Below are 27,934 nucleotides of genomic sequence, written 5' to 3' on the forward strand. Positions count from 1 at the left end.
GTATTGATTTTTGAACAATGTAATGCAATATCTGTCATACTAAAGTATATCTATATAGGAAGAAAAAAATTATATTGATTTATTTCAGAGCAGAGAACAATAGACTTTTAATGAGGGCATTATGGTAGTTTGAATGTAAATGGTCCCATATTCTGCAGCAGGTTTATTTGTTTATTTATTTTATATCTTTATTTATTTATTTATTGGAGAGAGAGAAGCAGAGAAAGGGAGAGAGAATGGGTACACAAGGGCCTCCAACCACTGCAAAATAACTCCATATGCATGTGCCACCTCATGCATTTGGCTTCATGTGTGCCTTGGGGAATGAAATGTGGGTCCTTTGGGTTTGCAGGCAAGCACCTTAAACACATCTCTACAGCCCAACTTCAGGTGCTTATGACTATGGTTCCTCCTTAGCCTCTGGCAGGTGGAGCCCTGTTGGAGGATATATGACAAAGTGGCACTGTGGAAGGATCTTGAGTCCTGCGTGAAGGTGTGTGTGCTCATACTTGCTGGTTCTGGCTGCTCTCTTTCTCTCTCTGCTGAAGATACATGAGGTGAGCCAGCATCTTCCACCATGATGAAGCTTCCTTTAGAAACTGTAAGCCTGAAATAAACCCTCTCCTCCTATAAGCTGCTTTGGTCAGGGGTTTTGTTCCAGAAAAGAAAAAGTAACTGTAATTGGCAAATCGACATTTGGCATATGCCAGCATCCTTTAGTTGATTTAATTGAAGCTCCAGATACCTGCACCTTCAGTTATACCAATCCTCAATTCTACAGCACAAGTATATACATGTTAGAAGAATACTGTAAAGAAGGTTGTTTCATAACTTTATCTATGCTAGACTTAAATGCAGGTAATGAGAAGTTATTAAGACAAATAGCCTAAAGCATAGTACATGTTGAGGTATGGGGGATAGAGAGAAGGGTAACTAATGTGCTCTCACACTCCTTGTCCCCATGGGCAATGTCACTAGAAATGGCACCACATCAGACCATAGAGTGGAAATCCTGAAATGAAATGCAATGAGTTTGTATCTTGGTGTGTGCAAATTAAAAATAAACACAGTCAAGACATAAAGGAGAGAAGGGCTAGAGAGAATGTGAGAATGCTCAGTGATTAAGATGCTTGTCTAGCTTAACAATCTATATTTGACTCCCCAATACCCACATAAAGCTAGATGCACAAAGTGGCATGGGTCTGGAGTTCATTTTCCGTGGCTAGAGACCCTGATGTGTCCATTCTCTGTGTGTCTGCCTGTCTATTTCTCTCTCTCTCTCTCTGCTTTTGAATAAATAAATAGAGAAAAAAGGTATTGCTTACAACAAGCAATGAGATCATGAGAGCTATTTCCAAAGCAATGTCTTCTTCACATACAATGGAAGCTTGAGAATTTTATTCAAGGGTCCTATACATGTTCATAAAAGGAATCATCCATTCCTAAGTAGTCTCTGTTCAAAAGTATATTCCTGGGCTGGAGAGATGGCTTAATAGTTAAGGCATTTTCCTGTGAAGCCTAAGATCTCATGTTCAAACCTCCAGGTCCCACATAAGCCAGATACATGGTGAGACAAATGTGCAATGTTGCACATGTGCACAAGGGAGTACACACGCCTGAAGTTCATTTGCAGTGGCTGAAGACCCCGGCACACCCATTCTCCCTCTCTCCTTTTCTATCTCTGCCACTTTCTCTCTCAAATAAAAGTTTTAAAACAGACATAAAAATAAAATAAGGTAAATTCCTGGTCACCCTCAGTTGAAGACTATAGAGCAGATGTAAACAATTGAAGTGATGGACAGGAATGCTTCTGGGCAGGTTTTATCTCATATGATGATCCAAATTTTAGATTTAGCTTCCAAATTTTAGATTTGGATATAAGTTGGATTAAGAGTTGGTAGAGGTCAGGAAGCTAGAAAAGAGCCAAAGGGGTAAGCTTAAGGGAAGGGGATAGTATATATTTAAGTAGAGGAGTGGAACACTGGATGTGGAAAGATTTAATTGACATGAGGAAAGTGGAAGAAGGAAAGGACTGTCTAACAGTAATTATACAACTATACAAATCCTATACATTTCTAGAGCCCAACCCACATAACTATGATTTAATGAGTTGGACTCAAGTTTCTATAATGAATCTTGGATTATTCTTTTTTTTTCTGGTTTCTCAAGGCAGGGTGCTATTCTAGCTTAGGCTGACCTGGAATTTACTCTGTAGTCACAGGGCGGCCTCGAACTCATTGTGATCCTCCTACCTCTGTCTCCCTAGTGCTGGGGTTAAAGACGTGTGCCACCACACCTAGCTACTGCCTAAATTTTTATGAGTTTTTAAAAAATCCAGCAACATTATTATCACATATCAAACTGGATAGGCAGAAAACTAGACTCCTTAGTAACTCTTCTGAGTTTTTGCATACCCCATTTAAGCAAGCCCTCATTTCTATAAGCCATTGTTAACTCCAGGCCATACTACATTCATAGTTTTAAAAAAATGACATTTTCTATTAATTTATATTTTAATAGCTTATGCCCTTTTATCGCTCTCCCTTGTTCTTTATTCACTGGGGTCCTTTGCTGCAGGGTTATGGGATTTACTGTGGGGTCATGAAGGCCTCAGCCAGCCCCAATGGAATAGTGTGGGGACCATGCCTCTGGGTATTCCCACCCACTCTGTGGCTCTTATAATATTCCCAGCCCATCTTACTCAATGTTTCTGAATCCATGGATAGCAAGTTGACAGTCTGATTTAGTGTTGAGTTTTTTGTAGAATCTAAATTTCTGCTTTGATAGGTTGTGCTTGATAATCATGTCTGCCACCACCACCCTGGAGATGGTTTTCAGGCTAGCAGGAAGGGCAGTGTTCATGGTGCTGCTTCCACTGCAAGCTCTCCCAGGCCCTGACAAATGTAGAAAAGGTGGCAAGTTTTGTTGGGCAGCCAGTTATTTTCTTGTCTTATCAATGAATCTTGATCCTACTCATTTTCTCTACCATTTGTAAAACAGAACAGATTCTCCAACCAAGAGTGAGAGCATCTTGGGTTAAAGAGGTATGCAAAGTTATTTGATAGAAGAAGCCAGCTGTTCTCCAGAGAGTAGTGGGGTCTTCTCTCTGAAATATTAGCTTCCTAATGGAAATCTGGCTTGGTTGCCAGTGCCAGGTATGAGTTCTCTACTACCGAGCAGGCCTCATGCCCAATCAGAGAACAGATGGTTACCTGCAGAGGCTGCTTTTCCAACTTCTACCAGGCTGTCTCCCCTCCTACTTTTTAGGTGGTTATATCTTGCAGAATGGTAGTCATAACTAGGATTTCTATGGGAATGATTAATGTTGTCTTATTTTTGTGTAATTTTGTCCTGCTTCTCTGTATCCCACTATCCCCACAGGACCTCTATGCCCAGTAGTCTGCCTTCCCCTAACTTCTCAGGTAAATCCTCTCCCTAGCTCTTCTCTCTACTGGTCCCATTCTAATTTTATGTCCATATTTCTGGTGCTGACTACCATTTGCACTCATCTCTAATTGATTCCAGTTAGAAACTGCAGCTGAGAGAGTAAAGGTGGTATTTGTCCTTTTATGCTTCCATTACCTCACTTAGAATGATCTTTTCTCCAGCTTCATCCATTTTCCTATAAATTTTACTGTTTTAGTTTTCCTTATTGATGAGTAGAATTCCACTGTGCATATGGACCACATCTTCATTATCCATTTATCAGTTGATGGGCATCTGGGCTGATTCCAGTTCCTAGTTATTGTGAATAGAGCAGCCACACACATGACTGAGCAAGTGTCTCTGAGGTAAGGAGCAGAGTCTTTCGATTACATGCACAGAAGTGGTACTGCTGATCAAATGATAACTCTATCTCCAACTTTTTCAGGAATCTCCATACTGATTTCAATAGTGGTTGTAAAAGTCTGATGTCCAACCAGAAGTGGTAAGAGTTCCTCTTTCCCCACATCATAGCCAGCATTTGTTGTTACTTGACTTTTTGATGAATGTCATCCAGACTGGAGTGAGATGGAATCTCAGAGTTGTTTAGGTTTGCTTTTCTCTGATGATTAAAAATGTTTAACATCTCCTTAAGTGCGTAATATCCATCTGTATTTCTTCCATTGAAAATTCTCTGTTCAAATCTCTACCCTATTTTTAAGTGAATTATTTATTTTTTAATTCTTTGTAAATTTTAGATATTAGACTTTTGTCAGAGGTATTGCTGGTGACGATGATTCTGTTGATGGTTTGCTTGTCTGTACAGTAGCTTTGTTTTTAGTTTCAAGAGGTCCCAGTGGTATAGTGTTGACCTAATTTCCAGGGCTACTGGGGTCTTATTCAGGAAGTTCTTCCCTATGTCTACATCATGGAATGTACTCCCTGTTTCATCTTCTAGCTGTGTTATCTTTTCAGGTCTTATGTTGAGGTCCTTAATCCATTTAGAGTTGACTTTTGTGCTGGGTTAAAGAAGAGGGTCTAATTTCATTCTTCTATACTTGGTTATCCAATTTCTCCAACACCATTTACTGAAGGTACTATCTTCCCTCCAGTGTGTATTTTTGGTCCCTTTGTCAAAGATGAGATAGCTGTATTTGCTTGGATTAAAAGATGGGTCTTCTACTCCATTTATCTGTATGTCTGTGTGGGTGCCATTACCATGCTGTTTCAGTTACTGTCACTTGAAATCAAGTATGATGATACCTCCAGATATACTTCTTTTGTGGGAGATATTTTTGGCTATCTGAGGCATTCTGTTCTTCCATATGAATTCTGAGACTATGGCACGTGGTGAGGCTGCTTCCCCACTTGTGAAATGTAATGAGCAACTTCTGTAACACTTCCTCATTCCTATCTCCAGTTCACCATAAAGAAATCAGTTAATCTCATCTAAATAAACCCTGTCATTCACTCTTTCTGGATTTTACAAGTTGCCCAAGCCTGCTGGCTGAAAGGGTTCGAGCCTGATGGAGAGTGAGGATTAAGGAAAGACAGAAGAAAGAATGAAAGCATGGACCCCAGTCCAGGGCTGAAGCCAGGACTGAAGACATGGTTTATTTCACAGCATTCCTTTTAATATCTTTTTACAAACAGTTTTTCCATGGACAAAGATTTTATGAGCTTTACAAGTTCCTATCAAAAAACCTTCCTGTTACAGAGTTTTTGCATTTCAATCATTTCTCAGTACAAAGGACTAGCCAAATGGCTGAAAATACTAATCTTGCTTACAGGTAGGCTGCTATAGTTTTGCTAATGTCTTGCTGCCAGACAGCTTCCTGACACTGAAGATACACAATCTTACTTGCAGGAAGGCTGCAATAGTTTTGCTAATGTCCTGTGGCCAGAAGCCCAGGACTATGGATACAAGTCCAGCCAAGATGGCACCTGACAACAAGTCATTGCTCTATGATTAATAATTTGTTATTTGGCTATCCAATTTTCAAGTCCATTGTTTATAATATGTTTACTTGTTTATATTAAACATGTAGAACATTTTTTCATATATACTAATCCATAAACAACTCAGCTATCTCCTCACATGAAGAATTGCACATCTTTGATGGGACTAGCTTGTGGTATTATTTTTGTTCATATGAGAGCAGAGCAAAATCATAATTAAAACTCTCAAACATTCTAATACTGGGGCTTGAGAGGTGGCTCAGTGATTAAAGACACTTGCTTACAAAGCCTGTTGGCCTGAGTTTAATTGCCCAGGATCCATATATAGCTATATGTACAAAGTAGTCCATGCATCTAGAGTTTCTTTTCAAGAGGCCCTGGCACACAATCACATCATATGTTCTCTCCCTCTCTCTCTCCCCTCCTTTCTCCCTTCCTGCCTCCCTTTCCCAATCTCACTTTCTCTCTTTCTCCTTTCTATATCTTCTCATGCATAAATAAAAACAGGCTTAAAATAAAAACAATTAATTCTTAACCTCTTTATAAGAATTTTAGTACTGACAGGAATACCAACAAGAACAATGATATTTCAATGCTATTCCTGAAATATATTTTCTCAGAGATATAATGTTTACCATATATAATTTTTCCTATCTCCTATTTCTATTTCTTGATGAGTGGTTGTTTAGAAATTAGCTTTAGCATTACTGCTGTTTCATTGATATCAGTAATGTAATTTGAGCCATTAGCAAAATCATAGTTGTGGCATTATTTACTTAGTCCATCAGCTATTCTTCATTAAACAACTTTTTTTGCACTAAACTATTTTCTAGGCAATAGAAATGCAATATTAATCACATAATACATAGTGTCCTATCTCTCACAGTTTCTGGTCCTGCATAGGCTATTTAATGACACAGCTTTACTGGCATACTGTTAATTTTATGATAGCTGATTGACTGTCATCAGTGGGGAGCAGATCTAGCCTAGAAGATAAAGGGAGGCATTTCTGACACTATGGTATTTAAAGCAAGGTCTGAGAAAGGGGTTGCACTGAGGAAGAAGTGATGAAAATTCAAGGACAGGGCAAAGAGGTAAATTCTGGACAGTGGGGAAAAAAACACATTACAAAGATACGAGGCAATGTCTACATACACTAAAGCTGAGGGTGATGGAAACACGCATCTGTAGAAAGAGCCAAGAGCAAACCCTACAGGTCATTTATATCATGCTAATGAATGCTCTGTGCTAATGAGCACATCCAATAGAGCAGTTTTGTTCAGAAGAAAGGCATAATCTGTACTTTCAAAAGATGATTTCTATGCATCAGTTTCTCCACATCTAACAGAAGGAATGTGGCCCCTTGGAGCTTTCAGATACTTTGAGCCTTAAGTTAGGAGTATTGGCAGATTTGTTCAGAATTAATAACAATGTGAGTCACTGTTATTCCTATGGACCAGGGCCTTGGGTGACAAAATTTATTACCTGTAATTCTATAGAATGTATGTAGAGAAGTGAGGCTTTCTGAAAGAAAATAATATAGCACAAACCTATCTTCTGTTTCCCTTGGGCAAAAAATGAGTGACAGCAGAACAGTGGACGTTGCCAAAGCCCACTTTGTGCAAGTAATCCGACCCCGTATCACCATTTACCTGTGGGAACAGAACAGACATTCTTTCTGGCAGAAGACAAGAGGGTATGTCCCTAAACCCTTCATATCAGTGAGATAAATCCTTCCGCACTGCATGCTATGCATTTTAAGTGCCTCTTAATAGTGTTAATAGAATTCCTCTCAGGATATGTGTACAAGTTCTACATTACTATCATGCCCAATCTGAAGATATAAAATCCATATACAGCAATTTTCTGTTGTTAAGTTGACAGGGAATTATAAGGCAAAGCCAATTTTTTGCCCTAGTATTGTGCCTTTAGAGCCCACACTCAACTTCATTTAATAACATTGCATATACTTACCCTTACAGCCCTTTTCTACTGAAAAATGTGGGGTTCACCTAACTTTACAAGAGTACAAAGAAACCTTGATCTTTACTCCAGCAACACCACTGTTGCCTCTTAACTACCAGTGATTTAAGCAGAGACCATATTTAGAAGCTAGCAGGTGTGTTTTATTCCCAATAAAAAGTTGATCTATGAAAAATAAAGGATGCACACTGTTTTGCATAAACTTTAGAATTTTCTCAGCTAGAATCATTTTCTTTTTACCTGGCTAGAAATCCTTTTTTTTCCTCCAGGTGCAAAAGTAACTTTTATCATTTCAAGCTTTCCTGTGGGTAGATGGAGTTGCATTCTACTAGAAAGGTGGTGGAAAGAAAAAGGTATGCTCATTAGGAGAGAGTTCTATTCACATTTGCATACATATGCTTTTATGCCCACACACTGAGGATTTTTACAGTAGGAAGGTATCTTGACAACTTTATCTGTCTTTTCTACCATCCATTCCTTCCTCTGAAGAAACAGAAGGCAGAAAGAGCAAGAAAGAGTTCATTCACAGTTGTACAACTGCCCATTTGCATAAACTAGCAGTCTGGGGAATTAATTAATGCATGTGTCTCCATTTCACATGGTCGCTTCCCTGATCATTCAAATTCTCAATCCTAACTAACATCCATGTCACCTCTACACTTATTTTCTTCCTCAGGGAAGTGTAATTCATCTAACCAGGTATTTGGTTGCAAACATTTGTGCCCCAGTGGTTGTGATCTGTGCCAATATCATAGTATTTAAAATTAATGAGTGATAAAATATTGATACATAGGAAGATCTTGCATTTGAATAGGAGGAGTATTTCTTGCCCTTCAATAATTTGTTAATTAAGAATTATAATTGTGTTAGAAAATAAAATGGGAAAATAGGATACAGCAATTTTTTGGTATATAGAAAATAAAATTTAAAAATCAGTTATATAATTTAATAGAATAGGCTGAAGAATAGCATGAATTAGCTAGTGTTGTAGTCAGTTTTGCATTACTGGAAAGAAACATCCTACCAAGAGCAGCTTGTGGGGAAAAAAGGTTGACTTTGGCTTATAGACTCTAGGGGAAGCTCCATGATGGCAGGGGTAAATGATGACATGAGCAGAGGGGAGGGTGGACATCACCTCCTCACCAACATCAGATGGACAACAGCAACAGGAGAATGTGCCAAACACTGTCAAGGGGGAACTAGTTATAACACCCATAAGCCTACCCCCAACAATACACTGCCACAAGGAGGCTTTAATTCACAAATCTCCATCATCTGGGATTCAGAACACCTAAGTTTATGGGGGAACGCCTGTATCAAATCACCACAGTTAGCTTACATGTAAAAAAATAAATAAATAAATAAATAAAGTTTTGACAAAGGAAATGAGAGTAAGGGAAAATTAGGAAGTCATGACAGTCAGAAGAAAAGACATTTAGATCCAAAGTCTTAGTGAAATTACAAGTCTAGATTTGAGAACCACAAGTATTGATTTAATTCTGACTCTACCTTTTCCTCATGGTACATTTATAATTCATAAACTATAAATTATTATTGCTCTATAATTGTATTTAAGGCTCACTTTAGGTGAGACAATTCATGCCCAGTACTAAAAATCCATCCCAAGCCCCAAAGTTATAAACCCTAGTGAGGAAGATCTCCTCATTGTTTGGCTAAATAGATATGTTTTGTCCATTAAATTGCCCTCCACATATTTATGTTTATGTCCATAGATTATGTTATTGGTCAGAAAAGTTTCTTTGTACAGTTGGTAGTGACTACTGGGAAGACTCAAAACTCATCAATGTGCTAAGAAAAAGTGACTTTCTAAGGGTCCAGAGCTAAATGAGTCACTTCTATGCCAACTTCCAAGGTTCAAGGAGCATTGTACAAGTGGGAACAGAGTGTGGGAAGGAACACTTTAGACTCTTCCTTCTGGACATGAACTTGCTATTGCATTCACGAACCTCATAGCTACAATCATGATTTCACAGGGCCCACATAATACTGAGCCATTGTCATCCCAATGGATTATGGAGGAGAAAATAAGTCCCCTATTCCTCCCTGAGGATTTTTAGAAAGTTTATGGTAGGTTACACCAAAGGACATGGAGGAGTGGGTGACATTTTCTTCAGTAGTATATTCTCTTGTAGGATCCATGTTCTGTTGTAAGTTCCTTATCTTGGTAATGCAGGCAAGACTAATTAAATTCAGTTCCCAACATCCACACCGAAGAATAATAAGGGACATCAAACTATAAGAGGAACTAGTTGGGAAGAAACCATACTGTCATTGACCATCATAGTTCCATCTATAGAATAACTGAAATAGCAGTGGAGATTGAGTAGGATGCAAGGTACATGAAATCATATAATGTATGTAGATAGTGCTGAGTATAAATGAGCTGCTGTAAAACACTACAGAGAAGGGTGTTACACTAGGCAGCACCATAGCCCTACTGCTTACTACAGGAGTGACTGTGAGCAATGATAGCAGTATGCTTAAGGATTGGATGTGAGGCTATCATATTATGTAATGACATAACCATATGTAGAACATTTTTGGCATGCTGCTATCACTATCCCCACCCTCTTCTAATGATTTCCTCAAGCTATAGGTAAAGAAACCACTTCCCCATTTTCTGTCTCAATGACATGCAAAAAGACAAAAAGAAGCATTCTGCTTTTAATGCCAGATTTGTCAAAAGGGTAATTCACCCTGTCACCCTATGACATCCATCTCTGCCCCTGTCTGTTGGTACCTGTGTGCCATGCACATTGCCTCTGTGCCCTCTCCCCATGTACACAGTGGGTAAGATGTCAATATTCTCATCAGGAAGGTTTGCTGAGCCTTCTGCCATTTAAATGTAATGTAGGATCATGGAAATTCATTTTTCTTCCATTTTTTTTTCAATCCAAGGTAGCTCAATTATTCAACTCTGAACCTTTATTTAGGAAAAAAAATATATATATATATATGTATATATTTATAAATATTTATATATATTTATAAATATATACATATATATATATATAACTATGTTCTTACAAACAAAGCTCTTTGGAGTTCAAGTGCTTAGAAATGATACACTGTTGGTCTTTTCATTTTCCTGCTACTCTGACAACAAATGCAACAGGAGAGCTCTCCAGTCCCTCAGACCTGTTGCGCTCAGAGGTCAGCTGGTTGTTTCAAAGGTCTTACGAAGGCAAAGGAATCTAGGTTCAATGTGTATTTCAATTAACAAAAGAGTGATTCTTATCTGATATAACACACAGAGGAATTGCTAGCAATGGAAGTAGTGCTTTTACTTTTATCATCACTAAAGCTTATAAGCAAATGCCCAACAGTAACTCCTGCTGTCATTGAAATGTGAAATGTCCCCATAAGCCCATGCCTTTGAACACATGGTACCTGGCACCAGACGTGTTGTAGAATCTTTAGGAAGCAGAGCCTTGATTGAGGAAGTGGGTCACTGGGGGCAGTCTTTGAGATTTTATAGCCTGGCTTCAATTCCTATTCATTTGCTCTCCTTCTAATTTTTGATGCAACCAACCAGCTTTCTGTTCCTGTTAGCTTCTCCACCATAATGAAATGTATCCCTCAAGGTTATAAGCCAGATTCAACCCTTTCCTTCATTAACTGCTTCCCATCAGGCCACAGCAACAACTAAAGTAATTAAGACAATTTCAAAGAATATAGGAAGTCCAGTTGCCACCATGATTTTGTTTCCCAACTTATTTCACCACTCCTTCTATGAAACTCCTACCCCAACCACTCATCCCCGGGGTCCAGTAGAAGTGTGTTGACTCTCATTCACATCTGGATCTCTGTAGCCAAGTATTCATCTAGTCATGAGCAAAATACAAAGAGACCATGGAGGACTTTCCCTTGTATTTCCCAAGATCTACACTAAGTTTTAAATTTGAAGATTTGGGGCATTGAATATATGCATATGAGGTAAGAGTAGTAAGAAAAATGAGTGAATATCACAGTCTCTTCTTTCATTGTTAAAATGACCATAATACATAATGTGGGGCTGGAAAGATAGTTCAGTCAGCAAAGTATTCACCTCACAAACATGAGAAGCTGAGTTCAATCTCCAGCATCCATGAAAGATGCTATATGTAGTGGTGTGTGCTTTTAATCCTAGTACTTATGAGGAAGACACAGACAGAGCCCTGAGGCTAACGGACCAGTTCATCTAGCCCAATTGGTGAATTCGAGGACAATAAGAGACCTTGTTGTAAAAAGATGTGAACAGTTTACCAGAGGGACATCATCTAAAGTTGTCCTCTACATCCCCCACACACATGTACAAACACAAACACACACACACACCATGTTAAAAAAATATTAGTAAGGCAACTCTCTTTTGATAAGATTATGTCAATGCTAGGGTGAATTTTACTGTACATCTCACATATCTCTATTTTTCTCATGTTTAAATTTATATTAAAACAATTAAAAATATAAAAGAAAGTCATACCTAGCTTATAAAATGGTCTAGAGACTTGAGTGAATCATTACATGGAAAGGTAGAGAATGAACTCTCTCAAATAAAATCAGATAGTATCAAGCTGGGGAGATGGCTTAGAGGTTAAGGTTTTTGCCTGCAAAGCCTGAGGACCCATGTTTGCCTCTGCAGATCCCACATAAGCCAAATGTACAAAGGTGAGGAAAGTGCAAGGTCTCACATGCTCATGAGGTGGTTCAAGCATCTGGAGTTCGATTTCAGTGGCTGAGGCCCTGGCTCACTTATTCTCTCTCTCTCTCCCTCTCCCTATTCTTTTTTTAAAATCAGGTAGTGTCAATATAATTACTGTCAATCAATTGCTCACTATCATGGTTTAGTTGAGAGCAGATCTGATTAGTTGAGAGAGGAAGCCTCAAAATCTTCAAATCTATTTTTATAAATGCAGCCAAATTTCTCTACTCTCTTCCAGTATATCTTTCTTTTCTTATAGGATGCCCAGTATGTTCTTGCATATTATAGAGTGCTCAATACAGTTCAATACAGCATCCACATTTGTTAAACAACTTTGAAAAAGACTTCATGATCACTTCTCCATTCTCATAAACTAGTTAATAAAAAGAGCTTAGGAGGAATTTGTAAAATTAATGCTACTATATTAAAACAAAAACAATGAAAATAAGAAAGCATTTCTCATTTTGTCTTGTTGATAGCTGGCTTTGTGTAGGAAGTAGTTCTCAAAAGTACAGTCTTCTTAAAACATTGAATGTGAGAAGATACATGTTTTAAAATATGATTGTTCACAAAACTTATAAATACATTGGTTATACAATATTAAACTTAAAGTTTCCACTCAGAGGCAAAATTACAGCAGACTGCCATATCTCTGAGAAGGCAAGATGGAATCCTGTGGGCATACCTTCAAAGTCATGATCTCTGAGAAGTGGTTGCAGTTCTCTTGGATCCCTTATCTCAGACTAAAGGTAAAATAAAACTACAAAAGGAATTTGTGAAGAAGATTCTGTTGCAAAGGATAAAAGAGGTACTAATTCTATGTTTTTCCATCTGTCTGCTTTGAAAATCTCTCTCACTCTCTCCTCCCCCCCCCCTTATTCCTTCCCTCTCTCTCTTCTTTCTTTCCTCCCTCTATTTCTGTCTATCTCCATTTCTCCTGAAACTGAGAGGAATATGTGGGGTGGTTAGGGTAGCTCAATATCATAGTTTCAGCTCCTCAAGCCTAAAATTAAGAGTGTTTAGTAGAACCACACATATGAGTTAATGAATTCAACCTTGAATTTAAAATATCAGAGGCACTTGTGGAACATCTAGAAGGCAAAGAGTTCATCCAATGGGATGCTTAGTGAAGAAGTGATTTTGGAAATTTCAAAGTTTCTCAAGATGCAAGATGACTGAGCATTTTCCAGAGGACAAGCCAGATAAGGTCCATGCAGCAAAGAGAGACAATTGCCCACACTTATTGCTTCATCTCCAGAAATACATCTAGAAGTTCCAAGGACCTAGTTGAAAAAGATCTGAGAACGTGTAGTCTTATGGAAAACAGCATGAGGAGAAAAATACAATGCCTACATGCAAGTGCTCAACAACAAAGCCTTAAAACAACTCACAAATGCACCACAAAAAAAAATTGAACTAACCTGTGTCTTATATCTGCTGGGTTCAAAGATACCCAGAAGTACTTTATGAGGTGGGCAATGTTCTGAAGTCATCTGGGGCCTTTGCTTTTGTCATCTTCAAACTCCAACCACCACTTCAGGGAAGGCAGGAGAAAGGGGAAGAAGTGAAAAACCAACTACATTTTCTTCAAGAAAAACAAGTTCCCAAGCTGGGCATGGTGGGGCCCACCTTTAATCCCAGCACGTGGGAGGCAGAGGTAGGAGGATCACTGAGAGTGATCAAGGCCACTCTGAGAGTATATAGTTAATTCCAGATTAGCCTGGACCAGAGTGAGACCCTACCTTGAAGAACCAAAAAAAATAAAAAAGAAAGAAAGAAAGAAAAACAAATTCCCTGCTAATATTAAATCAAGCATGAAAATATGTAGATAGTGGCCTTTCATAAGAAAGCAGGGCTAATATAAGTGTGGAAAAGAAATTTATAGGGTTAATATGACTGAAAAATAAAACTAACTTTAACATGCCTTTACTTCATTTTAAAAAGGAAGTTATTTCAAATCAAATTATACCCTAAGAAAATAAGGAAGCCTTCAGTCACATCCTCACACTGTAAGAGTATGTCAGAACAAAGACACACATCATCAAGATCCATCATAATTTGTCAATAAACTTACATGGGAAGTGGCGTGGTAATCCAAGAACATCCCCCACAACAATGAAAATCAGCAGCAACATAATCAACTCTTCAGATCCTTTGCTAAATGTGCATGGCAACGACACCAGAATGAGGGAAGCTGAGGCCAGAGGATCACAAGTTTAAGAGCAGCCTGGACTATCAGCAAGACCTGTTTAAATAAACAAAATAAGCCATTTGTATTTCATTTCTTGAGAAAATATTTTATCTTTATAATAGGTAATATGGAAATCAAAAATCTCAAAAAAATTGCTGGGCATGGTGGCGCACACCTTTAATCCCAGCAGGAGGAGGGAGGTAGGAGGATCTCCATGAGTTCAAGGCCACCCTGAAACTACATAGTTAATTCCAGGTCAGCCTAGACCAGAGTGAGACCCTACCTCGGGAAAAAAAAAAAAAAAAAAAAAAAAACAAAAACATAAAAGTGAAGCTGATAAGCAAGGAAAAGCAACTTGAGAGAAAGAGAACTTCGTAAGGGAAAAGTGTGAAGATGAATGAATAATGGGAATGAATAATGGGAAGATAAATGAATTTACCATTGACAAAAAGTAATATACAGGAAATGTGAACATAAAACTGATTCCTTTTGATTACACATATAGGGAATTTTTTTTTTGCTCAAACTTCCTTATAAGCCAAGTTTTTACATGAAATGTCCCCCAAAATTCCTAAGAACTTCAGCCATTGATACTATTTGGGGAGCTGGTAAAACTTTAATAAGAGGAGAGGCAGTCTTTAGGTCATTGGCAACCGATCCATGAAGGGTCTAGGGAAACGCCAGGTATTTCTTCCTGTGCTTTCACCACCCAGCCATGAACTGAGCAGCTTTCCTTAACCATGAATTCCCATTATTGTACTGGCTCTTCTCTGTGAATTTTCCTAGAGAATATTAAGAAGAAATACCATAAAAAGAAGATCTAGTCCACTATGCTTTAGGCAAACAAAAGGGTCACCATACCCACTGAATAGGCCACATACCTCATAAATATTTATAAAATTATCTTTTAAATCCACTACCTAGAAACCATTGTGCTTTGGGACATTTCATAGCCATCTCTATTTGGAATACTTGCTTTGCTTAAACTTGCTCAAATTATTTGCTTCTCTCCCCTTACTTCTTTCTTTCAAGAAGACAAAAACTGAGAGACTCCCACACCATAGCTAACAGTTCCAAAATAGGAGGACCAACTGAATATGGACTAAAATCTCCAAAACTTTGAGCCAAAATCAACCTTTCTTTTCATAAGTTGATTGTCTCAAATGTTTCCTACAGTGACAAAAGTCACTAAGACACTCAAGTTCATGTAATTACATGGCAAAGTTGTGCCTCATACCTGGGTCTATTGACCCTAAATATCATCATGGTCTTTCTCTGAGCTTGCTTTCAAAGGCAAAGAACATGAGTGATACCTTTGAAAAAGAACATTAAAAATAAACCATGGTTCAGGGAATTTTATAGAAATGGGGACAGGAAGATTGTAAAAGCAACAGGTTCAGACATCATGCCAGAGGCACTGCCTCCCCCCAAAAAACTGAATGCTGCCCCCCCCCAACAACACATAAGCCACAGTTCCATGGGGAATACCTGCATTCCCACTGAGTAGGGTACCCACTGGAACGGGAACATGAATGAGGGAAAAGAGGATACCAACATATGTTACAAAATATGTTGTCAATAATTAATTAAAATAAACTAAAAATATAAAAATAACATGATGTAAGAGGCCAAATAAACAGTAATTTCAAAACCCCCATGAGTTTAAAAGAAAAATAATTTCTTGTTCCCTAAGGATATGCAGTGTTTATAAGTCTGAAATTCTGGGAATATTTAAATAAGAAAATGAACAATAGCAGATAACAGACCATAATCCCTTTGCACGTGGGTCAAGAAGGCTTCCTTATATGGCACAGGGGATTTGTGATTAAGGAAAGACCTGTTACTAGCCTTGAGCTCCTTTGAAAGGCAAATGATTTAAATGGGAAGAATTATCACAATTGTGATTTCTAGTTTTCTGGAGAATCTGGTACCTGAGGTTTATTAGCATCATTTTCTTTGAGCGTGAAGAAGAAATAACCATTTTTCCTCCTCTGTGATAGGTCTGCTATATGGAGAATTATACCCTACCCTTTCTTACTCACTCTGTAGGGTCCTCCATTTCTTTTCATTTTTCTGCAAGACATCATTGGCCCCAGCTGTGCTCAGCAGCAAATAATGGAAATTGATGGATATGAGAACAACAGACATCATGCCCCAGGTTTTATGCTGAGGATATAGAAGGAAAACAGACTCCTCACTGGGGCAAGTGGCTTGCTAGAGGCACCGCAATTCTAGGAGTGCTTCAGAGCCAGGTCTACCCCTTCCTCCCTCAGCTAGGTCTCCCAATTTTAAAGCGAGGAGTGGGCTCAGGAATTCTCTATAACAGAGGCTTACCCCATGTGACTGGCTAAGGGTCTTTAAAGACTCCCCCAACAAAACTTTTAAGAAATACAATCTGAATGCTATTGGGACATTTGAGGAGCAGATTTTACTTGATGAAAAATGTATAAGAAATGGTTCTTATTGCTTACTCTGGCAAAAGGCTGTTTCTCTGTTTAAAATAATCAGTGCTCTTACTTTCTTTTCCACAATTGACCGTGAGCCTTGGAAGGGGTTGTAGAAATGTTTCAGCGCTGAGCACACTTCTGTCACTTCTTAGCACTGTAGTGAAAGATAGAACTCCTTACAATACAGTCTTCCAGACACAAAATGGCCTGGATATCTATGACTTTACAGTGCCTGGCACCACCTATACAAGACCAGTGCAATAGGAAGAAAAGATGTTGACATCACAATAAGACAGACTGATTGAGAGGGGGTGGTGATATGCTGAAGAATGGAGTTGAGAAGGAAAAGGTGGGGAAAGGGAACTATCATGGTTTATTGTCTATAACTATACAAGTTGTCAATAATAAAAAATTAGAAATTAAATAAATTTAAAAAAATAATAGTCAGTGGAACATTGGAAAAGATTTCAGACTACTGAGAAACAGAGTCACCCATGAACTCTCAGCCTGACAGGATAACATTTTCCAGGGTGAGACTGACATTCTTAGATTTGAATAAATTACAAAAGAATCAATACAATATTCCACAGAAATGTGGAATATGGGATAAGTGCCAACCCCTCTAAGCTCTGTGTTCTTCAGTGGTATAATAGCCTTGAATGTTAGTAAAGAATGTCATAGTCAAAGTGGGCTAGTGAGCTCTCTGTCACTGAGACAATACCCCTATGATAAACAACTTATAGGAGGACCGATCTTTTGGCTCACAATGTCAGAGTTTACAATCCATGTTCACTGGACCCCACTGCTTGGGTCTGTGGCAAAACACATATGGTCATGATGAGAGCTAGAACCATGGAGGAGGCTGCTCACCTCATAGCATCCAGGAAGCCGGCAGAGAGGGAGAGAGTTCAATGCCTCAATACTCCCTGCAAAGACATACCCTAACTTCCTTCCACTAGGCCCCACCTCTCAAGGTTTCATTGCATCGTAGCCTGGTCAATTAAGCCTCTAACACATGAGCCTTTGAGTGAAACTGAAGAGGGAAAGTAAAGCAGAAGCACTCCCAGGCATGAGGGTCCTAACAGGAAGCTGCACTGGTCTCGGATCAGGGGGCTTTATAACCTTGGAGAGGTAAATTAAATTAAGTACCAAGTGAAAGTGCATTGGATTGATTACTTTGAATGTATGTGAGGGGCTCCTGATAGGCTGATGAGTTAGACAAAGGATTGGTTATTTTGTATGTGTGGGCCAGCTGTTTCCTGGTGAGTCAGAATCAGTCAGGATTCTTCACCTTGTGGTGGATCAGGGTCCTTGGATATTTTAGTTCCTGAACTTTGTTCTCTGGAGATACTATAAACTCTCTGTACTCAGAGGTTCTATCAGGCTATAAGATATCTATATATTCATTTGGGGACCATAACCCCAACCAGTTACATAAAACAGGGGCTACCTCAGTCATGATCTCTGTCAATAGCACCAAACTTTCTAAAAGAACAAGTAAAAGACAGAAGTTACAGGGAGAATGTTTCTGTGTGTTTGAAAAAGAAACATGGACACATTTTAAATTTAAGCAGTTAAGAATCATCATTATTTAAAAAAAATCATCATTAACCAGATGGGGTGAATCTGTTATTCCCTGCTAGTTTTAATGTTGCTACACAATTAATGTCTATCATTCAAGAACAGAAGCTACTTTGCAGAACCAAATCACACAGATTTCATTAAGGAACAACATGACCCATATAAGAAGGCCTTTCAAAAGTGTAAGCTCTATTATTATGGTGGAATTTAAGTCCATTAAGATAACAATTCTGCTTATTAGTTTTGTATTTTTGCTATAAAATATTTCAGTAACCCAGATGAAACACACCAATCTTTGACTCATGGTAAACAATCTACAAAAAAAAAAAAAAAAAATTGAGATAAACATTGGTTTTATAAATTAGAGAACAATCCATATCAAAAAGGATCTTTGAAGAGTCATGTACTGTGATTTGGTTTCTCACATTAGTATGTATGTGCATATAGCATTCATGTTCCCACATCTTCCCACAGAATAGTTATCCTAATGGGGCACAGGTAAAATTTGTGTATCAAGTTCTCAAGCCAAATTGTAACCTTATTTTGAAACTAAGGTGAAATTTAGTCCAATCCCATGTCTTTGTAAAATACATCTTTTAGCAGTCCTAATTTTAGAACTACCTGAGCTGGAAAATAAAGAAAGTATTATTTGGGGAACCTGGTGTATCATGGACATACCCCACAATTAAATGTTAAAAGGCAGTACCACTGGAATTCGGTGATTGTAACTGATCAATAGGGCTAGGTTACCTGTGCACAGTCTCTAGACTGTCATGAATCTTGGAACTGAGCTTATGCTTTTCTCACAGACAATCTTAACAAAAAAGGAATAAAGAAGAATTGTACCAAAATGTCTGAAAAATAGAAACTTCTCCTCCTTGTGTTCACTTTGACTTGGCATAATTGCCTTCTAAGCTGAATAGCTCTATGCTGACCTGCCAACCCTTTTATATAACATCATTTAAGCTTTCATTTAGATTGTTTTTGACTTATAGTTGAGGGATCATTTAGTTTTCATTTACAAGAATGCCATCAATATTCATGCTTTTATGTTTTTCAGAAATGGATGTTTGCATGAAAGAAAACAATAAAAAAAAAGTCTTTTACCATCTCAAAAAAAAAAAAAATCATCAGGCTGGAGAGATGGCTTAGTGGTTAAGCACTTGGCTGTGAAGCCTAAGGACCTCAGTTCAAGGCTCAATTCCCCAGGACCCACGTTAGCCAGATGCACAAGGGGGTGCACGCATCTGGAGTTCGTTTGCAGTGGCTGGAAGCCTTGGCATATCCATTCTCTCTCTCTATCTGCCTCTTTCTCTCTCTCTGTCACTCTCAAATAAATAAATAAAAATTTAAAAAAATAATCATTAAAGAAATCTTCAATGTCAAATATGAGACATGAACAATAAGCCTTTAGGTCTTGAGATATGATCAAAACCCAGTGAATGCCAGAAACATATAGTATAAACCATTATTCCAAATTATTAACTAATGTACCTTGATATATCAAGTCAAATGTTTTTGTCCTGCTGGCAAATAAATTTTAACATGTTTTTCCAAAAGAAAAGACATAATTTAAAGAAATTTACAGAAACTAAATGATTACTGAGCCAGGAGCTCAATTTTTTGACTTCTACTTCTGGGCTAACTTTCTTCATTTACAAAACTGAGAAAGTATTCATTGCTCTACCTAAATCACAGGATTTGTTAGGAAAATACTGGAATCAAGTGGCAGCTAGATTGCAGTTAATAGAATATTTTTGCAATAATGGGGCACATAGTAATAAGAACCTTGTTCAAAGACAGAAAAATGTGAACAGAAGAGAGTATTATAGTCTAATAGTTTTTGAGATATCTTACTGTTAATAATGAAATTACTTAAAAAGTAAAATATGAGAAAAATAAAACCAAGATCATGTACTTCTATCAACACAATAATTTAAATATTAGAAATTGCACCATATACTTCCTTGAGAACTCTTTTAGAAGGGAAAAAGGAGGAAAGAGAAAGGAAAGTGGGAAAATATTATTGTGGTGGTGTGATTCAGGTGTCCCCCATAAACTTAGTATTCTGAATGCTTAGGTTCCCAGCTAATAGAGATTTGGGAAATAATGTCTCCTGGAGACAGTGTATTGTTGGGGGCTGGCTTATGGGTATTATAGCCAGTTTCCCCTTGCTAGTGTTTGGCACACTTTCCTGCTGCTATTGTCCATCTGATGTTGGCCAGGAGGTGATGTCCACCCTCTGCTCATGTTATCATTTCTCCCTGCCATTATGGAGCTTCCCCTCAAGTCTGTAAGCCAAAATCAACTATTTCTCCCACAAGCTGCTTGCCAGATCAGGTGATTTCTGCTAGCAATATGAACCTGACTACAACAGTGAGGTTGGTACCAAAAAATGGGGTCATTTGCTGCTAGACATCAGACTGTGTGGATTTGTCCTTTTGGAGCTGATTTTCAAGAGAAATATGGAAGGATTTGAAACCTTTACCTAAGAGACACCTTACAGTACTGTTAAATACAGCTTGATGGACTACTCTGATCAGATTTGAAATACCTGAATACAGTAAGAACTATAGACAGTGAGGTTTGGCTTGTGAGGGTGAGAAAGAGCTTTTCCTGGACTGGGCTAGAAGCAGCTTATCTGAGAGGATTGCTGTCATGCCTATGTCCTGAGAACCTGTGGAGTGCTGCTTTGCCTAGAAACAGACAGCCTGCCATGGCTTCCACCACAGCATAGTGCTACTTATTAAACTGCCAATCTCATGAGGCTTGAGCCTATGAATCCTCGTCCGAATACCATGAAAGGTTTCTAGTGATGGCAAAAGTCAATGAATGAATGGAGACCAGAAATAAGATGAGCTTGTTAATGGATGACTATGTAAGCCCAATCACATTTCCACTCCCTGTGCCTCCTGAAAGAGCACACTGGCAGCAAAAAGCACCGTGTCAGCATCCTTCCAGCCCAGCCCAAGATGCTGTGAACAAACAAACAAGAACCCATGCCCTAACACCAAACCGTCTCCACATTATTATATTGAGATTTATTATAAATTTTGTTTCATTTTCGATAAACTATTGCTTGTGGCTTAAGATGCCTTACATACCCAGCAAGTACCTCATGGACTAGACAATAAGATGGATGGGAGGGCGGGGAGGGAATCAAAGGGTGGAAAACAGTAATCCGGACCCAAATGGCAATGGTACCATAAAATTCTACTTCCTAAAAGACAGACCAAATGACTGAACCTTCACTAGTCCCTTACAGGAAACACCTGAACCACAAGACACTGGAGAGGGTAGGATCAAGACTGACCTAAATCTCCTACATCTTCCTTCCCTCCCTCTCCCCCTCTCCCCTCTATCTCTCTCCTCTCTAACTCTTGTATATTAGTTATCTTTTTCCTCAGTTTCTTAGTGGACACTGACCTGTAACCCCCACTTCCAGCTTGGGCCTACAATCCACAATGAGCTTTTGATCAGAGAAACCTACAAGGTTTCCCAAAACAATGACAGACTTCTGTCAGAGTAATTGATGACCCACCAAAGGCCAGTGGTAAGACCCTATTGCTGAAGACTCCATACACTGCTGACACGTAAAATGGAATGACATGGCTGGAAGCCAGGAGAGAGTCAGTCCCCAGACAGTCAGAGAGTTTCTTTTTTAATAAGGTGAGGAAGGGCCATGAAGAATTCCAGGAGAGAAGTCAGTGTAGCCCACTGGATCAGCTACTTTCTCCTTGCTGGGGCAAAATACCTAACCAGAAGCAGCTTATGCAAGGAAGGGTTTATTTGGACTAAGAGTTCCAAGGGAAAGCCTATCATGACAGGAGCAGGCAGCTGGCAGGATATCCTCACATCAGCAGTAAGGAAGTAGACAGAGCCAGCTGAATAGCCTGTGAAACTTCAAAGCCTGTCCCCAGTGACATACTTCCTCCAGCAAGACTTCACTTCCTAAAAGTTCCACAGCCTTCCTCAACAGCACTGCCAATGAGAGATAAAGTGTCCAAACATATGAGTCTATAGGAGATACTTTATATTCACATAACCATACCCATATAGAATAACTAGTGTGTAACCATTTTCCAGCTTAAAAATCGAATCATTAAAATCAAAAGCTTATAAATCTACTGCCATATTTTCACTGGGTAATCCAAAGACATGTCTTAGGGCAAAAATGTTCGGTATCATTTGTCAAAAGCTACTGATCTAAATACAAAGATTTTTTTTAAAAAGAAGAAAGAAAAAGAAACAGACTGATGTGAGCAGAGGGATATGGAACAAAAAATGAAATCTTTGGGCTGAAACTGCTGCCTGTTCAGATGCAATTATATGAAAGATTACAACCATTGAGACTGAGCCAGCTGAAGGTGTGTCCAATGTCTGATATTCCCCCCTGGATTAACAAATTGGCACCCACCTAGTAATATGGAGTATAAGAAATTTAGGAAAGAGAGGATCACTGAGTTTGCAATATGGTCTTGTGTTCTGGAAACTGCTATGGGCAGTGGGGAAGCAGGTCTGCTAAGGATTGCCTGCTCAGACTCAATGGAGCTATGAGGATGGACCATGGGCTGCAGTGGAGACCCAGTGGAGATGCTGGGACCATGAAGAGCCTAGATATGAAGCATTTCTTCAACTGGATACATTGTATATCATGCTCTGCTTATTTTTATATAGCTTCATTTTCACAAAATATCATGTTTCTAGTCCAGATTTGCAATAACTACAGAACTTTCTGTAATAGGTCTAAAATTCTAGTTCCTTCTCTATAAATTGCACATTATATATTTGTCCACTTATGAATAACCCTATTTTATTTTTATAGTTGGTAGGCTTTTATATATTTTAGATATTAATCTTTCACTGGATTTTTCAGATTCCATTTTTGTTAATTTATGATTTATTACATTTTTATTAGAACAATATGTTACCAATTTTCCTCCTTCAATACTTTTCTTGCTGTTTTGTGTTTTGTTGGTCAGTTTTTCCTCAAAAGTCTCATCTGTATTCAGACAAACTATTCACTGATATTGAGTCAAATGTCCCCCACATGACTATTAAAGCACACTTTACTGCACTGGTCATGTAAAGTATTAGTAATTTGATTGCTCAATCAGATTTTTGAACAAAGTTTGCTAACATTTTGAAAATATATTTTTGCTCTCCAATTTCTCACTAGAATTTTATGACTTTTCTCTGACATGTGTTGAAACCCTGTTGTTAGATCACTAGTGATAAAGACTTAAATTGTTTCAAATTTTTTCTACTACAAATAATGCTAAAATTAATATTCTAAATTACCAAGCACAAATGTATATATGTCAGTGAGATAAAGTTGGATCAAAACACTTTCACATTCTTTTAAATTTTATTTTATTTGATCATTTAATATAAAAAAGTAATGTATTTTAATCATAAAATAATAGTAAATATTTTACTCAAGCAATCTGTCCTACAGAATAAAAGGGCTGATTAAAAGACCTTGCCTCTTCAGAGAGGAATACATCCTGCATACTAACAGTGACTATTTTAGAAAAATAAAGACCCAAGTCAAGCAACAAGATCTTTAAAGAGTTTTCCCATCTATATTTCTAGCACCAATCCTTTGTATCCTGACAAGGTGTCTGTCTTTACTTAAAGACCCTAAAATAGATCCATTTCCATTTTCAGAAAACTTTGATTTTTTTCTAGTATATATTTTTTACTCTTTCCTTTGACATTCATGGCTGTCAGTATAATATACTTGGATAAAAAGATGGAAAAGTCATATCTGCTATCTCACAAGTCAGAGTGTGCATCTCAAAATGAGAGCATTAGAGATAAACTGCCCCTTTTTGCCTGCTGCTGTGAAAAAACACATAACATAAAGGATTCTGGAGTCTTTGAAGAATAGTCTCAATAAATTTCTGCAAGTTCCAATTTTCATCTTCTTGAGAAATATTACCATGTTCCCTCTGAATCACCAGTGTAAGTTGTTACCTGTAAATTCAAGAAGCCATTTGATCTACTTGAGGCCAAAGGTTAAAAAGCAAGCACCCAAAGTGCACAAAATGACTATGCTTTTCTTCTGCAAGCTAGCAGCTGAATGCCTCTTGGTAAAACAGGATGCAAAGGGATAAAGGTAAAATTGCTGGTACAATGGTTTGAGTGTTAAAGTATCCCCCATAGTTTCATGTGCTTGTGATTAAGGTGCACATTTAATCCTCAGAGGGTGGAGCCTTTGGAAAGTGAAGTCTTGCTTGAGGAGGTGTGTCCCTGGGGTCAGAATTTGATGTTTATTAGTCCAGCTCCACTGGATGTTTCTAGAACACATCCTCTCCTTCCTCCATGCTGCTGTGGAGATGTGATGTCTGGCTATCTACTCCTGTCATGCTTTTCTCCACCATGATAGAAACTTCCACTCAAAACTGTAACCCTTTCCCTTCATAAGCTGCTTTTGGTCAGGTTTTATTTGTCCACCAGTAAGAAAGCAACAGCTTCAGTCAGTATATACATCTATGATGCTCATCACTGAGAAAATTAATGCCTTCTGAGGGCAGCAATATAGGTTGAAGAGGTGAGAAGTAGAACTGACAGGTGTAAATATTTTTTCTCAAAATTCATTCTTAAATTTTGAAAATTCTTATCTAATTTCCTTCTGCTTGGTTTGCTTGCATATAAAATTGGGAAATATGATTACTTTGAAGGTCAATGTGTGATATAAATCATGCTGAACAAGACCTGCCTTAGATACAAGCCCTTGTAACTTTCTCATGCCACTGTTAGTAGTGGCATGTCAGCAGCAGAAGTGATGGTGGCAGTATGGTGACTGAGACCAGACGCGTCATCCAACTGGTGGGGCAGAGTAGGCAGTACCCTGCCACTTGAACAAATGTGTGCAAAGAGATCCAGGAACATTAAGTAGCATAACAAAAACCACTAATTGGCACATTTCCTGGGAAACTTTAACCCAACTGTGTTGACATCTGAAACATGACTTACAGAGAATTAAACCTGAATTGATGGCTTGGATTTGGTGCTGTTCATATCTTACTGGAGGAAATGTAATATTCCTAGCATGCAAAATGAGTAAAACTTTCAATAATGTATAAGTACAGAAGAAAATTGTACCTAGTAACACACACACACAAAGACACCTTATAATCACATCCATTAGCCACTCTGATACTCAGCATTCACATTTGTAGAGTAGAAACACTACCCTTTTGCAGTACATCATTGGTATGGCAGTTTGCACACTGTTTTGCACACATATGTTTGCAAGGAGTGACGTGAGCATGTAGAATGCCTAGCACATGAGAGATAGTCACCAGCATCGTGGCATCAGTTGTGTAGCTCTGTGAGCAGCTATAATACCTAGCACATGCTGGAAGGTCACCCCCAGTATGCCAGCAGCTATGTAAGGAGTTATGAGAGCAGCTAGCATACTCACAATACTAGAGCATCACCAGCATTGTGCTATCATCTGAGTAAGGAGGTATGAAAGCCTCAAGAAAACCTGAACATGCTGGGCAATCACAAGAAACATGTTAGCAGCTTCAACATAAGCAGTAACGGCCACAAATACTTCGTGTACCCTCAGGAGTAGAAGAGTAAGTAGAAGGCTACTACAGGGCTTGACATCAGCTTATAGACACAGAGCCACAACCCAGCAAAGTCATCGCCAGGGCTTTCTCTGACATGTCATGCAGCCTTCTCAACTCTCAAAATTCTCTCCTTCATTACAATGCTCAGCCCTGTAGAAAACCACTTTTCATTTTTTCACAAGATCCTATCATCTTCAGCCCTGGCCACTACCTGTTGGTTAAGCAGAGGTGAGCAACAGAATCTCCAAGAGCTGGGCTTCTCTCATAGAGTTTATAATCTCAGGAGCACTTGTCTTTCTTCCCAATCTAGGACCCCTGAACTTTACCTCATTCTAATAAATTCCAACTTATCTCTTAAAAATTATCTTTTAAACAATGCCTTCCAGAAAACTTTCTTTAATGTATTTATGTCCTCTCTAGTGCATAATTAGGTGCTTGTGTTCAGTTCTATGTGCCTATTTGATTTAGCTACCATCCCATTATTCTGCCAATCACTATTCTGGGTATTTTTTTTTTTTGAGGTAGGGTCTCACTCTAGCCCAGGCTAACCTGGAATTCACTATGGAGTCTCAGGGTGGCTTTGAACTCACAGCGATCCTCCTACCTCTGCCTCCCAAGTGCTGGGATTAAAGGCGTGCGTCACCACGCCCGACTATTCTGGGTATTTTTGTGCAGCTCTTTTCTACATGTGATTAAAGTCTGTGATAGCTCTTATGAAAGGAGACTATCCTTTAAAATCTGTGATCTGAACTCAATCAGCTGAAAGGTGTTAAGGCAAGAGCTGAAGAGTCTCTGATAGAGCATATACTCCAGTTGTAGACAGCAGCCCTAGCCCATGCTTGACAGTTCTAACCAGTCCTTCCTAATATCCTGTTTTGTAGATTTCATACATTGCACTGCTTGACCCTGTAACTACATAAGAAACATGCTTGCAATAAATAAAGGAATGTACATATGCACATATCAAGGAATTAATGAATGTATCAAGGAATGTGCTAACAAATCAATAAAATATTTCTAAATTTTACTTATTATATTTACTTATTTGAAAGAGAGAGATAAAGAGGCAGATGTAGTGAGAGAAGGGGCTGCCAGGGCCTTCAGTTGCTGCAAACAAACTCCATATGCATATGTCACCACGTGCATCTGGCTTACATGGGTCCTGGGGAATCAAACCTGGGTCCTCAGGCTTTACCAACAAGCGCCATAACTGCTAAGATGTCTCTACAGCTCAATAAATAAATACTTTATGCTCTGACTGAGCCTTAACTGGTATAGTTCCCTGTGTTCTAAGTTAGTTCTAGCATAGTATTTATTGTTTTTGAATAATAATTGTTCCCATTACAATTACTTTTGAAACACTGTAATGGTTACTTTCTTATTACTGTGACCAAACACCTGACAAGAAGCATGCACACACAGCTTCATAAGTACACCTTCACATCATGTAGGATCATACCACACACTTCAAGTAATTTTGCTTCAACAATTGCTTAGATTCTTCCATTCTGATCACAACAATAGAACAAAAATAAGAAGGAAAAAGGAGAGAAGTGTCAGCAGAGCCCCTGTGACCATGGAGAAGATGAACAGAGCTAACCTCAAAGCGCAAGTGTGCCTGCACATGCACACACACTACAGCACGCCAAAAGTGAGAGCAACCCCTTTATAAGATGATCTTGCAAATATTCCACTAGCAATTCGTTTTCAGGAAGTTGGATGCAAAGGTTCCGTGACTACGGAACCAAACCAGAGCCCAACTTCTAAACCAAGCGTCCATGGCTCATGTCAAGTCAATGCAAAGCAAAATGTCATGCATACTATCTCTTTTGGTTGGTTTGATCATTTTTATTTTATCTTATTTTATTTTGATACAAGGTCTCATATACCCCAAGCTGGCCTCCAACTTGCTATGTAGCCATGGATGATCTTGAACTCTCCACCCTCTGGTCTCCACCTCCCAAGTGCTGCGACTATCACTACAATTCAGTAAGCTGGTAAACACACCCAGGAAGGAAGGCTGTTTCATTCTAATCATGGGATGCTGCTACACTGTGGT

The sequence above is a fragment of the Jaculus jaculus genome, chromosome 11 (genome assembly GCF_020740685.1).
Source record: "Jaculus jaculus isolate mJacJac1 chromosome 11, mJacJac1.mat.Y.cur, whole genome shotgun sequence".
Taxonomy (NCBI): Eukaryota; Metazoa; Chordata; class Mammalia; order Rodentia; family Dipodidae; genus Jaculus; species Jaculus jaculus.